The following is an 11,490-nucleotide window of genomic DNA, read 5'->3' on the forward strand; positions in this document are numbered from 1 at the left end:
TCCCGTGGGCCCTCCAGGATCCCAGAAATCAGTTTCCACCTTCATCTGAAAACCCAAGCAGCAGGGAAGGCCCTGCCATTCTGCTGCGTAGGCAGAGAATGTCCCTGGAATGCATTTTCCAGAAGCAAAGACAGCCCCCTCCTCCCCCTGTCCCCCCGCCCCATCTGGGGTCCAGGACTGGGCTGGCCTCAGCTGCCCCTCTCACTCATCTCCCTCCTCTGCTCCAGCCTCTGTGTCCGTGGGGCCCGGCTGGGGGGCCAGGAGGGGATGGCTGTGCGCAGGTGATTGGCGGGACCTACCGGGGCTCTGAGGGTCAGCGGGGATTCCTGTTTAGGGTGGACAGGAGGAAGGCAGCCGTGTCAGCTGCTGTGGACAGCAGCTCCCGGCGTGGACAGCTGCTTCCGGCGTGGACACCCTGGGAGAAACAGGGGCCGGTGCTTCCCCACAGGGATGGGTCCTCCCTGGGGATACGCGCCGCCCAGTGACCCTCCGTTCCCTTCTGCCCACAAGCTGTCTGGGGCACGATGCACCTGCTTCAGATGGCGGGTGATCTGGGGATTAAAGCCTCCATGAAGGCAAGTGTGGAGGTCACCGCAGCCCCCCAGCCTGGCCCTGCCCGCGCCCCTCTCCTCTCTCGGCATTCCCTGTGGCCCGCGAACTGTCCTGCCCCCGAAGGCCAGGATTGCTGCCCTCCAACCAGCTCCCTCCAACCAGCTCCTGGTTCCCTGTGGCCCCTGACCTCCATGTGTCTGACTGAACCCCCATCCTCAGTCTGGGCCTCCTCCTCACTGGGCGCCGGGCACCCCCTCCCTGTCTGTGCCTCAGTTTCCTCGGCTGCGGAAGGACACAGCTGCTGTGGCCGGCTGGGCGAGCCCTCCCGGTGCTGAGACCCCAGCGGTGCCCTGGCAGGGCCAGGGTCCGGCTCCACCCCTGCGAGGAGGACCCAGCCGGAGGGGCAGCCCCGAGAGACCTCGAGCACGGAGCCGGTCCCCACGTTGCTTCAATTGGCCTGTTTTCACCGACAAAGGCTGGAAAACATAAACCAGGTCACCTGGTTTTTAACCAAGGGCTGAGGCGGTTAAGGGCCCTGACCCTTGGCCGCTTCCAGCCTCTGTGTCACCAGTGTTACCGCTTAACGCCCCTTCCGTGCGGACACATGGCTTGCCACTTTCACTAGTCATTTTTACATTCCTCCCAGCGTTTTGTGGAGTCAGGCATTTGCACCGGAGTCAGAACTCTAATTCCTCTTTAATCCCTACTTCCAGGGCCCCTCTTGGTTTTTATAGAAGAATCACATGACTTTCCACAAGCCTGTAGTGTCCGTCGTAGCCGGTCACCGGAAACTTGCGCAGACGCAGACCTCCCCCCGTGCGTTCACGGGGTCGACGTTACTCACAGGGGAGGGGAGGACGCTTTGAGATAACTGTCATTTAAAAAAATTTTTTTTTCAACATTTATTTATTTTTGGGACAGAGAGAGACAGAGCATGAACGGGGGAGGGGCAGAGAGAGAGGGAGACACAGAATCGGAAACAGGCTCCAGGCTCTGAGCCATCAGCCCAGAGCCTGACGCGGGGCTCAAACTCACGGACCGCGAGATCATGACCTGGCTGAAGTCGGACGCTTAACCGACTGCGCCACCCAGGCGCCCCGCGATAACTGTCATTTTAAATTGGTCCTGTATTTCACTCTCTGGTATTTGTAGTTTTTACATTGAAATTACTAAAAGGATTGCTGCATGATTATTTTTTAATAGTGTTTATTTATCGAGAGAGAGAGCAAGCACAAGTGGGGGAGGGGCAGAGAGAGAGAGAGAGAGAGAGAGAATCCAAAGCAGGTTCTGCACTGTCAGTGCAGAGCTGGATACAGGACTTGGTCTTATGAACTGTGAGATCGTGACCTGAGCCGAGATCAAGAGTCGATGCTCAACAGACTGAGCCCCCAGGAGACCCTGTTGCATGATTAGTAATGCAGTTTGTTCAGACGTGTTTGGTTAGCATGCAGAGGGGGGGTGCTGCAGGGTTGAATCAAGGCCACTGGGCTTCCAGAACAATGGGACGCAAGACTTACATCAGGGACACTCATACTGACAGAGTGTAGGAAATGTTAAGTCCCCCTCAAGTTTCCATCTGTGCGGTGACACTCGGCTTTTACGCAGGTTCTCCCTTTGCAGCAAAGCGGGCCCTGGGGCGTTTGCTCCACAGTTGGCAGAGGCTCTGGGGCAGGAAAGGTAGGACATGCCACATGTGGTGACCCCGGTTCTGACTCCGGATCCACACAGACCAGTGGCTGTGGACAAGCCATCTGCACCTCGCTGGATGGCGACCCGGGGTCCGAGCCCACGTGTTGCTGTCAGGAGTGTGTGTCCAGGGGTGCCACACAGAGGCCACGACACGTGTACCTGCTCAGACCCTCAGGGTCTGCCCTTCGAGTGTTGGTGACCCAGCACCAGCGAGACTGGTGACAACAAGGAGGGAAAGTGATGTGTATCGTGTCCCTGGTGCCGAGCTGGGTGCAGAGCCCCGTCCACGAAACCCCAGAAGAGTCTGGCCCAGGGGCTGCTGTCCCAGGACACGGCTTGGATGCTGCTGAACCTCAGACCCAGGGCCCTGTTCACTGCTCCTTCCCACACTCGCCGGGGCCTTCATAACCACAGAAGGGTACCCAGTAGCTGAGTTTGCAAACACTGGTTTCACCCCCCAGAAAGCCCTCTTGTTTGAGGTGCAGCTGGCCCATTTTCCAGAAGATTCCATTGCCCTGGGCATTCCCCTCCCTGCTCGCATGTTCCACACCACTGCGGCGGTGCATTTCCCTCCCTTGTGTCCCGAATGTGGTGGGAGTCTTCAGGGTCAGGGTGTGACCCAAGGCACAGGAAGGTGTCAGCGGCATCTATCACATGAGGGCTCAATGGTGTTAGTTCAGCGTGGTTGGTTGGGTTTGAGTTATTGCCCCTGTAACAGTTGTGGATGGTTCAGACGTGTCTGTCCTGACGAGCACACTTAGGCGAGGCTGGGGTTTGTGTGGCGTGTCGGGGAGTGTGGGCTCCTGGAGCCGGTCAGCACCCCTCTTACAGTGACGCTCGGCTGTCAGAATGGGGCTTGGATGCCTCCCAGCCTGACCCCCTAAAGCCAGAGAATCACCGAGTACTTGTGTCTGTACTTCCCGAAGCCTGTTGGGTCCGAACTTGGCCAAGTTCACGCCGACCAGTGGCGCCCCCGCAGAACGAAGGAGCAGCACCATGTGAGACCTGTCAGTCTGACGGTCACTTGGCAGTCCCCTCCTACTGCACACGCGGAACGGCTGTCTCCCTGGGTACTTGTGGATGCTGAACTGGAACCCCCCAAGTAATTCGCACGTGAATTTTAATGGGTGCGGAAAGTGCAGCTCGCAGGCGAGGTCACGGGCTCAGGAAGCATTCGTGGCCCATTAAAAATGTATGTCTTCTCTTAAAAGCCTCTCAGAAGTGGAGGTTCCCGCTGAGTAAGGTGACATCTGCTGCTGGGGGACCAGAGTGTTTCAGAGCACAAGTGTGTGGGCGGTGTGGACTCACGCGTATGGGCCGCCCCGGCCCCACGAACGCCGACCGAGCACGGGCTGCGGCAGCCGCGTTCGGGGCAGCGGCAAATGCCATCAATTATGGAACAGGCTCAGGTCGTGGGTGCAACCTGTTCTGACAGAAGCAAGCCGTGCCGCCAAAGGCCAGGCGCTGGAAAGCACAGAGCGGGTCACTTTACTCTCTTGTTAACACCGACACTGTCCTTACAAGCCTGGAGGAAATGGCGTGAAGCTGTCTCAGGACCAACAGTGCCCAGGAAAGAATGACCAGGTCCGTGACTCTGGGGATGCAATGTATCAGTTACTTGAGGCAGCCCTAGAAGCGGGTGGCAGAGAGAGAGAGCCGTGGGGGGAAGGGAGGGGACGGTGAAGCGCGAGCCGATGCCCCCACCATGTCTTCCAAGGAACGCCAAAGCGCGTAAGTGGAGTGATGGTGTGTTCCAATTTCCCAGCGCTCCTGTTGTCCTGGAGTCCCACATGACTTGTTACTCGTACTGGGGGTTCGTTTCTAATTGTTTTATCGTAAGTAAGTGCATTACAACATGCTGGGGTAGCCCACAGGCCCCCGTTGTGGGGCGTGCCAGACACAGGATGAAGTCCACAGACGGGCGTCATGGCCTCGGGGGCGCAGCACAGACCGCCAATCTCCAGGGGCAAAGTCCGCCAAGAAACCATCCACTTGTGCTTCACGAGTCCGTGGTTATATAAGAACACAAGGAGCAAAGGTGAGGGATTTGGCCATACAACGTCAGGGGCTGCAGCTGGAAGGCTCTTTGAGAAGTGTGACTCTTCAGATCGAATGGCCATCGTTGCACCTTAACTTTTTCACTTTCATTTCTGGATTTTGTGCATGAACCCAAAGCAAAGCCGTATCTGTGGCTCCGTGGCCTCCGTTTTCAAAAACACGACCCTAAAACCAGTTGGATAATGCCAGTTTTTGTGGGAGTCATTAGAGCCTTCAAATAGAAGATGAGTTGATAAAAATCGTTTCAGTTTTTTCACCCCATTCACGGGGTCAACAGAAGTTTATGTCATGGAAAATGAAACATCTCGGGGCACCTGGGTGGCTCAGTCGGTTAGGCGTCCGACTTCAGCTCAGGTCATGATCTCACAGTCTGTGAGTTTGAGCCCCGCATCGGGCTCTGTACTCACAGCTCAGAGCCGGGAGCCTGCTTCGGATTCTGTGTCTCCCTCTCTCTCTGCCTCTCCCCTGCTCATACTGTCTCTCTCCCTCTCAAAACTAAATAAACATTAAAAAAAATTACAAAAAGAGTCTGTTTCTTGGGTTGCCTCTCTGTTTCCTTTTTTTCCCTTTGCTTGTTTCTTAAATTCCATGCACGAGTGAAATCATATGGTATTTTTCCTTCTCCGACTTCTCTCACTTAGGATAGTACACTCTAGTTCCATCCATGTCCTCGCAAATGGCAAGATTTCATTCTTGTTTGTGGTTGAGTAGTATTCCATCGTGTCTGTATATCATACCACATCTTTATTCCTTCATCTATGGGTGGGCACTTGGGCTGCCTCCATAATTTGGCTGCTGTAGATGCTGCTGCTATAAACCTCGGGGTGCACATATCCCTGTGAGCTCGTGTTTTTGCATTTGGGGGTAAATACCCAGTAGTGTGATGACTGGGTTGTAGGGTAGTTCTGTTTTTAGTTTTTGAGGACCCTCCTCCCCGTTGTCCCGAGCAGCTGCCCCAGTCTGTATCCCTACCGGCAGTGCGGGAGGGCCCCCTCTCTCTGCATCCTCGCCGGCACCTGTTGCTTCTTGTGTTGATTTTAGCCGTTCTGGCGGGTGTGAGGTGGTGTCTCATTGTGGTTTTGATTTGCATTCCCTGACGATGAGTGACGTTGAGCATCTTTTCATGTGTCTGTTCGCCATCTGGACGTCTTCTCTGGAGAAATGTCTATTCATGTCTTCTGCCCGTGTTTTAACTGGATTATTCATTTTTTGGGTGTTGAGTTTGGTAAGTTCTTTATAGATTTTGGATCCGAACGCTTTGTCGGGTGTGTCGTTTTAATCCGTCAGGGACTCTCATGGCGTTTCCGCCCTCCCTCCTGCGACACCATCCTCAGCACACGAACAAGCCTTATGTTAAATTCTGAGGCACAGCAGTTGTGAGTGGATCTGGGAAGCGGCTCCGGGCGCCAGGAAGAGGCTCTGTGGTGGGTGGGGGTGGCCGTCCTGTTCTCCCTGCTCCCCTAGGTGCCATGCGTGCTTGCTGGGCCCCGGACACAGCCAGGTCAGAGGCCTCTTTCCAGTCTGGGGTCACCGCCTGAGTTTCTCTGTGTGGACCCCGGCTCTTGCACCATTCCCGGGGACCGCCTCTGGGCCAGACCGTCTCCCTAGGGACCCTCTGAAGCCCAGGAGGCAAAGAGCCCCACCCTGCACATTCGGGAGCAACTCTGCGGTTGGTTGATGGAAGGATTCACTCGATCATTCATTCAGCAGATGTGTGCCAAGCCCTGTCTGGGCATCCCCCTGCGCTGACATTGTGCTGGAGGAGGCAGACGGCGAGCAGTGGGCGAGAATAGAGTTAGATCCCACCTTTTCCTTGGGCTATGGTGATCCCTCTGTGGCCTCACACCCTTTGCACCAACTCCTCCCCCTGACTATTGGAGCAGCGGACAACCCAGGGAGGAACGCAGCAGAGCTCACGCCTGGGCAGGAGCCAGCACCCGCGGGCCTCCCTTGACCAGTGGGGACGGAAGCCCTGGCTCCCGACTGCCCTGCCGCGGGGGGGTGGCTGTAATGTGGGCGAGGCGTCAGCCTCTGGGTCCATTTGGAAGGTAGCGGCTCGGCGCGATGAGTTCCCACGGCCATCTTCAGGTTCTTGGAGCTGTGGACGATGGGGGCCCACGTTTTTGCTTTGCACTGGGCCCCGCAAATTATGCGGCCAGTCCTGTCTCAGGGGTTTGCTGACTGATGAGATGGGGGGCACCAGAGGCAGGGTGGGGGTCCAGGCGGATGCTTAGCTTTTGCCAATAACAAGACAGCAAGCGTTTGAGAGGAGGGTGGGGTTGACGAGGAAGGGACTGGTTTATTATAACAGCGTGACCCTTTGGTGGCTGACGGTGCTGTGCTTTATAAAAAACAGGAGAGCTTGCAGGTTTACAAAAATTATTTTTAATGTTTATTTTTAAGAGAGAGACAGAATGCGAGTGGGGAGGGGCAGAGAGAGAGACAGAGACACAGAATCTGAAGCAGCTTCCAGGCTCTGAGCTGTCAGCATAGAGCCTGACGAGGGGCTTGAACCCATGAACCGTGAATCATGACTTGAGCCCAGATCAAGAGTCGGATGCTTAACTGACTGAGCTGCTCAGATGCCCCAAAAGGGAATTATTTTTAATACATTACTGGGGATCAATCTTTGACTCTGGAGGCGTTACCAGAGTGACATTGCACAGCTAGTAAGGGGGGTTTATCTCGTAGAATAAAGACGGGGGGAAATGCACCAGGGTTAGCTCTCTCCTCTCTGGCTGGCGGGTTACAAGTAACGAACGCTCCTTTGTCGTTTTCCCGTGCATTTGGAGATTCACCACAAAAGTATCGCCTTTTATTTTAAAAACCTTTACATGTGCTGCTTTCTGAAAAAGAATGACAGTTTTATCATCTGCATTTTTCCCTATGATAAAGTTACACGTGTTTTTTCCTCTCAGGCCAATAGCCAATTTTGGTGCCTCTGCAGGGTAGTTGCTGGCATAGACATTACTTCTCAAATCTGAGTTTAAAATGCATTATGAAACATTCTAAATAAATTCTGGAAAGCCAACCTGCATCTCATTCAAATAAACATCCCCATTTCTGTGCTGTCATTCGGAATAATAATAAAAAAACCCCCTCATCACAGTAATGAGGAGAGAATTGCCTCAGCCAGCCGAAAAAATACAAGTGACCGTCAGCATCACTTACACAGCAGAATCGGGCCAGCGATACTGTGCACGCAGCTGGGGTTTTACTATAATTTAGTGTCGGCGGTAAATATCCTGTCTCGTATCCCTGAAGGAACAGAAAAGAGAGGTAACGACACGAAGACCAGATTCTGACAATTGGAACCAGCTGCTTTTCCTCTCAGTTGCTGTCAGAGCAGCTGAACGGAGAAATTCAATGGCACAAAGATCAAATCTTGGGGCTCGAACAGCAGCACTGAGACACCTGACTTTCACGGGCCTCCCGGGCAGGTCACTGACAGACCAGCCACATGCTGGACACGTGGACTTGACCTGAGGCCTCCTGGCTGTCTGGCTGCGGCGCCTGGGAGACCGGACAGGGTTGTGTCCTATTCCCAGGACCCTCCAAGGGCTCCCGGCTGACTCACGGGGGTGGAGGGGAGGCTGCTGAGGGGTCCCCTGTGTCTGCAGGGGAAGCTGAGGCCCCAGGAGCCCAGCGGGTGGGGCTGGGGGCGCGGGAGCTCACTCCAGCCTCAGGCGCTGCCCGGGGCAGGAATCTAAACCGAGAAGCCCCGGGGGCTGCAAACAGTCGTTCTTCCCATGGCCCCCCCCCCCCCCCCCCAATCTCTGCAGGCTGCTTGGGGTCACAGGAGAGGCAGCACCCAGGACCACTAGCCGCGGAGACCCCGCTGGGGCTGAGCTGGTGCTGAGCTGGGGGCCACCTGACGCTGCCCGGGCTTGGGATCTGCTTCCTCCCATTTGGAAGATTTTACCCGTTTGGGAGATTTTACCTGTTTGGCCTCAAATCATTCCCGGCCAGTACACGCTGGGGACATGTCCGTCACCCCCACCCCCCCAGCCAGCACAGGCCAGGTGCTGCTAACTCCTTCCCAGTTCAGAGTCCTCCTCCCATACCCTCCCTGCACCTGCCCGGGGCTACGGACAGCCTCCCCTCCCCTACATTTACCTGCACCCTCGGTTGCCTTGGGAAGCTCCTTCCGGCTTCCATGACTGACATACTCCTCAACCTGGTCACCCTGGCTTGTCTCCCTCTTGACCTGGCCCCCAAAACCCGGTCTGCATGGATTGTTCATTGGTCCAATGACGTGAGCACTTATTGAACGCCGAATGCATGCTTTCAGGGTGAGCCCCAGAGGGGGCTGAGCGTCATTTCCTGCTTTCCTGTAGTGACAGAGTCCCTCGAGGGGTCCCAGTGGACACGATTGACCCCCTGGCCGCCCCCACAGCCTGTTCTTAGGACAGAGCTCCTGCAGGAATGGACAGTGTGCCCCCGCTGCCCCCCACGGGCACGGTCCGCACGCTCCCCCGTAAAGGGTCGAGAGCCTGCATCCCAGGCTCCGGGAGCCACACGGCTTCTGTCACAGCTCACAGCTCTGCTGCGCGGCCGGAAGCCAAGAGGACGCCAAGGCCCTGAGTGAGTCCGTGCCAACGAAACTTGGTTCGTGTTCCCTGAATCTGAATCCCGTGTAACTTTCACGTGCGGTGAAACCGCCTTCTGTCTGGATTCCCTTCAACCTTCTAGAAACATGAAAACACTCTTCATGTACAGGCTGCATGGGACAGGGGGCGCTGGGGCTGGGCCGGGTGTCAGCAGCTGAGCTGTCCACCTGGTGGAAGGTCCAGGAGCCTGCTCAAGCCCACGGCGGGACTGACTCCGCGTCACTTACAAAGTAGGGGACTGTGTCTCACCCCCTATGCGCTCCCATCCCCCGACCCCTAATCCCAGAGTCCCGTGTGACCTACTCCCGACTCCTCCTCGAAGGCCGGATTGTCCCCCAGACAGCAGACCTTCAATGACATCTAAGGCCAGAGGCCACGACTTTCTCATCAAGCTCTCAGAGAGCCGTGTCGCAGAGAGGAGAGCCATGTTCCCTCACGAGCTGGCCCTGGTCCTGCCGGCAGGTGGTGGCCCTGCTCCCCACCAGACCCCAAGCTCCAGGCCGGTGGGGCCCCTCCTCCCGCAGCCCACGCCTGGAGCTGCAGCAGCCAGTGGATGGGCCTCGGGGGCCTCGGGGGAAGATGACACTCACTCCGTGTCACCAAAAGGGGTGGCAACCCTTTTGTTCCAATTGTTTGTTTCTTATGCATTCAACAAACCTTTATTGTGTGTCTACTATATCTCATTCTATGGGCATGTGTTGGTGAAACCCACAGGCATCTCTGCCCTCACAGTTTGTGTTCTAGAATCTTCCACACCATAGCAGGAAGGTCTAAGGGGTCCTCATCACATCCCTCGCCGCCCACTCAGATGCAGACTGTTCTAGAATCTTCCACGTCACGGCAGGAAGGCCTAGGGCGTTCTCATCACATCCCTTGCTGCCCACCTGGCTGCGGGATGGATTCCAGCATCACCCCCCTCCCCAGGACACTGGGACGGAGCTTCAGCGAGTCCTTGCAGTGTGCTTGAGCGCTGTGCCCAAGCTCTGTCATGCCTCCGGCCAGCCCCCATCCCTCCCCTGTTCCCCAGGCTTCCTCCTGCTCCCTTCCACGGGGCATTCCCCCAACACATCCCAGTAAGATTAGATTAACCGGACAGGACAGTTGCCTCTGCTCCCCGCCCTCTCTGCTGGCTGTCCAGGGGGATGCCTGGGCGTGTGTGTGTGTGTGTGTGTTTGCGTGTGTGTGGTTGAAACCGGCCGCCCTGCAAGCCGTGATGAGATATTTCCCTCCCACCATCAGACTTGTCACCAGCAGAGATGTCTCAGGAACTCAGTCCTACAGAGCTCAGAGAGCAGCTTTTTCTTGGTTGATGACAAACACTGAACGTATTTAGACCAAATCAAAGTGCGTGAAAGCATATAGAGCTTCATTAGTATCCGGGGGATTTTGCAGGACTGGGCGGGAGCTGCAAAGACCAGTTGGAAGAGATTACTGACCTCAGGAGGGTAAGGGCCACACTACCAGTTTCTTACTTAGTGACTGTTAATGTCAGTCCTAAGCCAAATGCAACAGTGATGGTTCGTGTACAGATTCAGAGCCAGGGTGACAAGGGGCGTGTCCGCACGCAGCAGGACCTGGCAGTGGACGTGGGGAGCCGTCCCGCACCCACGGCCCCAGCGTAGTTCTCGGGGGTAGGTCTGGGTGAGCCACAGGGCAGAATGTACATTTAGAAAAAGGCAATGCACTCATTCTTCTGATTATAGGATTAGAAAATAAAGGGGAAAAAAAAAATCTAAGGAATAACATTTAAATTGTTAATAGTACTTCTCCCCAGTGGTAACCATAGTTACCAGTTTTGTGTGTTTCCTGCTTTTTAAAAATGTAATGTAACATGTAGAATTTTCACATATCAAAGCCTGCTCTAAAGCATAACTTTATCAACTGCCCAGTGCACGTAACAGGCCTGCCGCAGTGCCTTTGCACACCCATCTGTTGATGGGCATTTACATTGTTTTGAGTTTTATTTCTACAACTCACACTTGTGAGAACTTCCTCCTACAGAACCGTTTTCCCTTGGTTTCACTCTCTCCTTGAATAGATTCCCAGAAGGAGGGTTACCTATCAGAGCTTATAATCATGGCAAAGCCCTTTTCCATAGTGCACTTGCTTCCCACCAAGGAAATACCAGGTAACTCCCCCAAACAGGCATGGAGGGACTCACATTGTAATCATCCATGTTGAAGTCAGCACGTGTGCATGCCTGTGTGTGAAAACACGTACATGTGAGTGTGAGCTCCTGGGAGTGAGTGTGTGGACGCATGAGCAAGCATGCACATGTGAGTGTGTGAGTGTGCACACATGTATGAGCATGTGCATGAGTGTGTGCGTGTGAATGTGTGTGCATGTGTGTGTGAGCGCATGAGTGAACATGCACATGTGAGTATGCACGCGTGTGCAAGTATGTGCTTGTGTGCACGAGTGTGCGTGTGAATGTGTGCATGTGTGTGAGAGCATGCTCAAGTGAGTGTGCACACACATGCGAGCACATGCACGTGTGCATGGGTGTGTGTGAGTGTGTGCACGTGTATTAGAGCATGTGAGTGTGAGTCCTGAGTGTGAGTGCGTGTAAGCATGTGCACGT

Source organism: Lynx rufus, unplaced genomic scaffold, assembly GCF_022079265.1.
Source record: "Lynx rufus isolate CCGP_SWC_20201006 ecotype Redwood Valley unplaced genomic scaffold, mLynRuf1.p SCAF_4, whole genome shotgun sequence".
Lineage (NCBI taxonomy): Eukaryota > Metazoa > Chordata > Mammalia > Carnivora > Felidae > Lynx > Lynx rufus.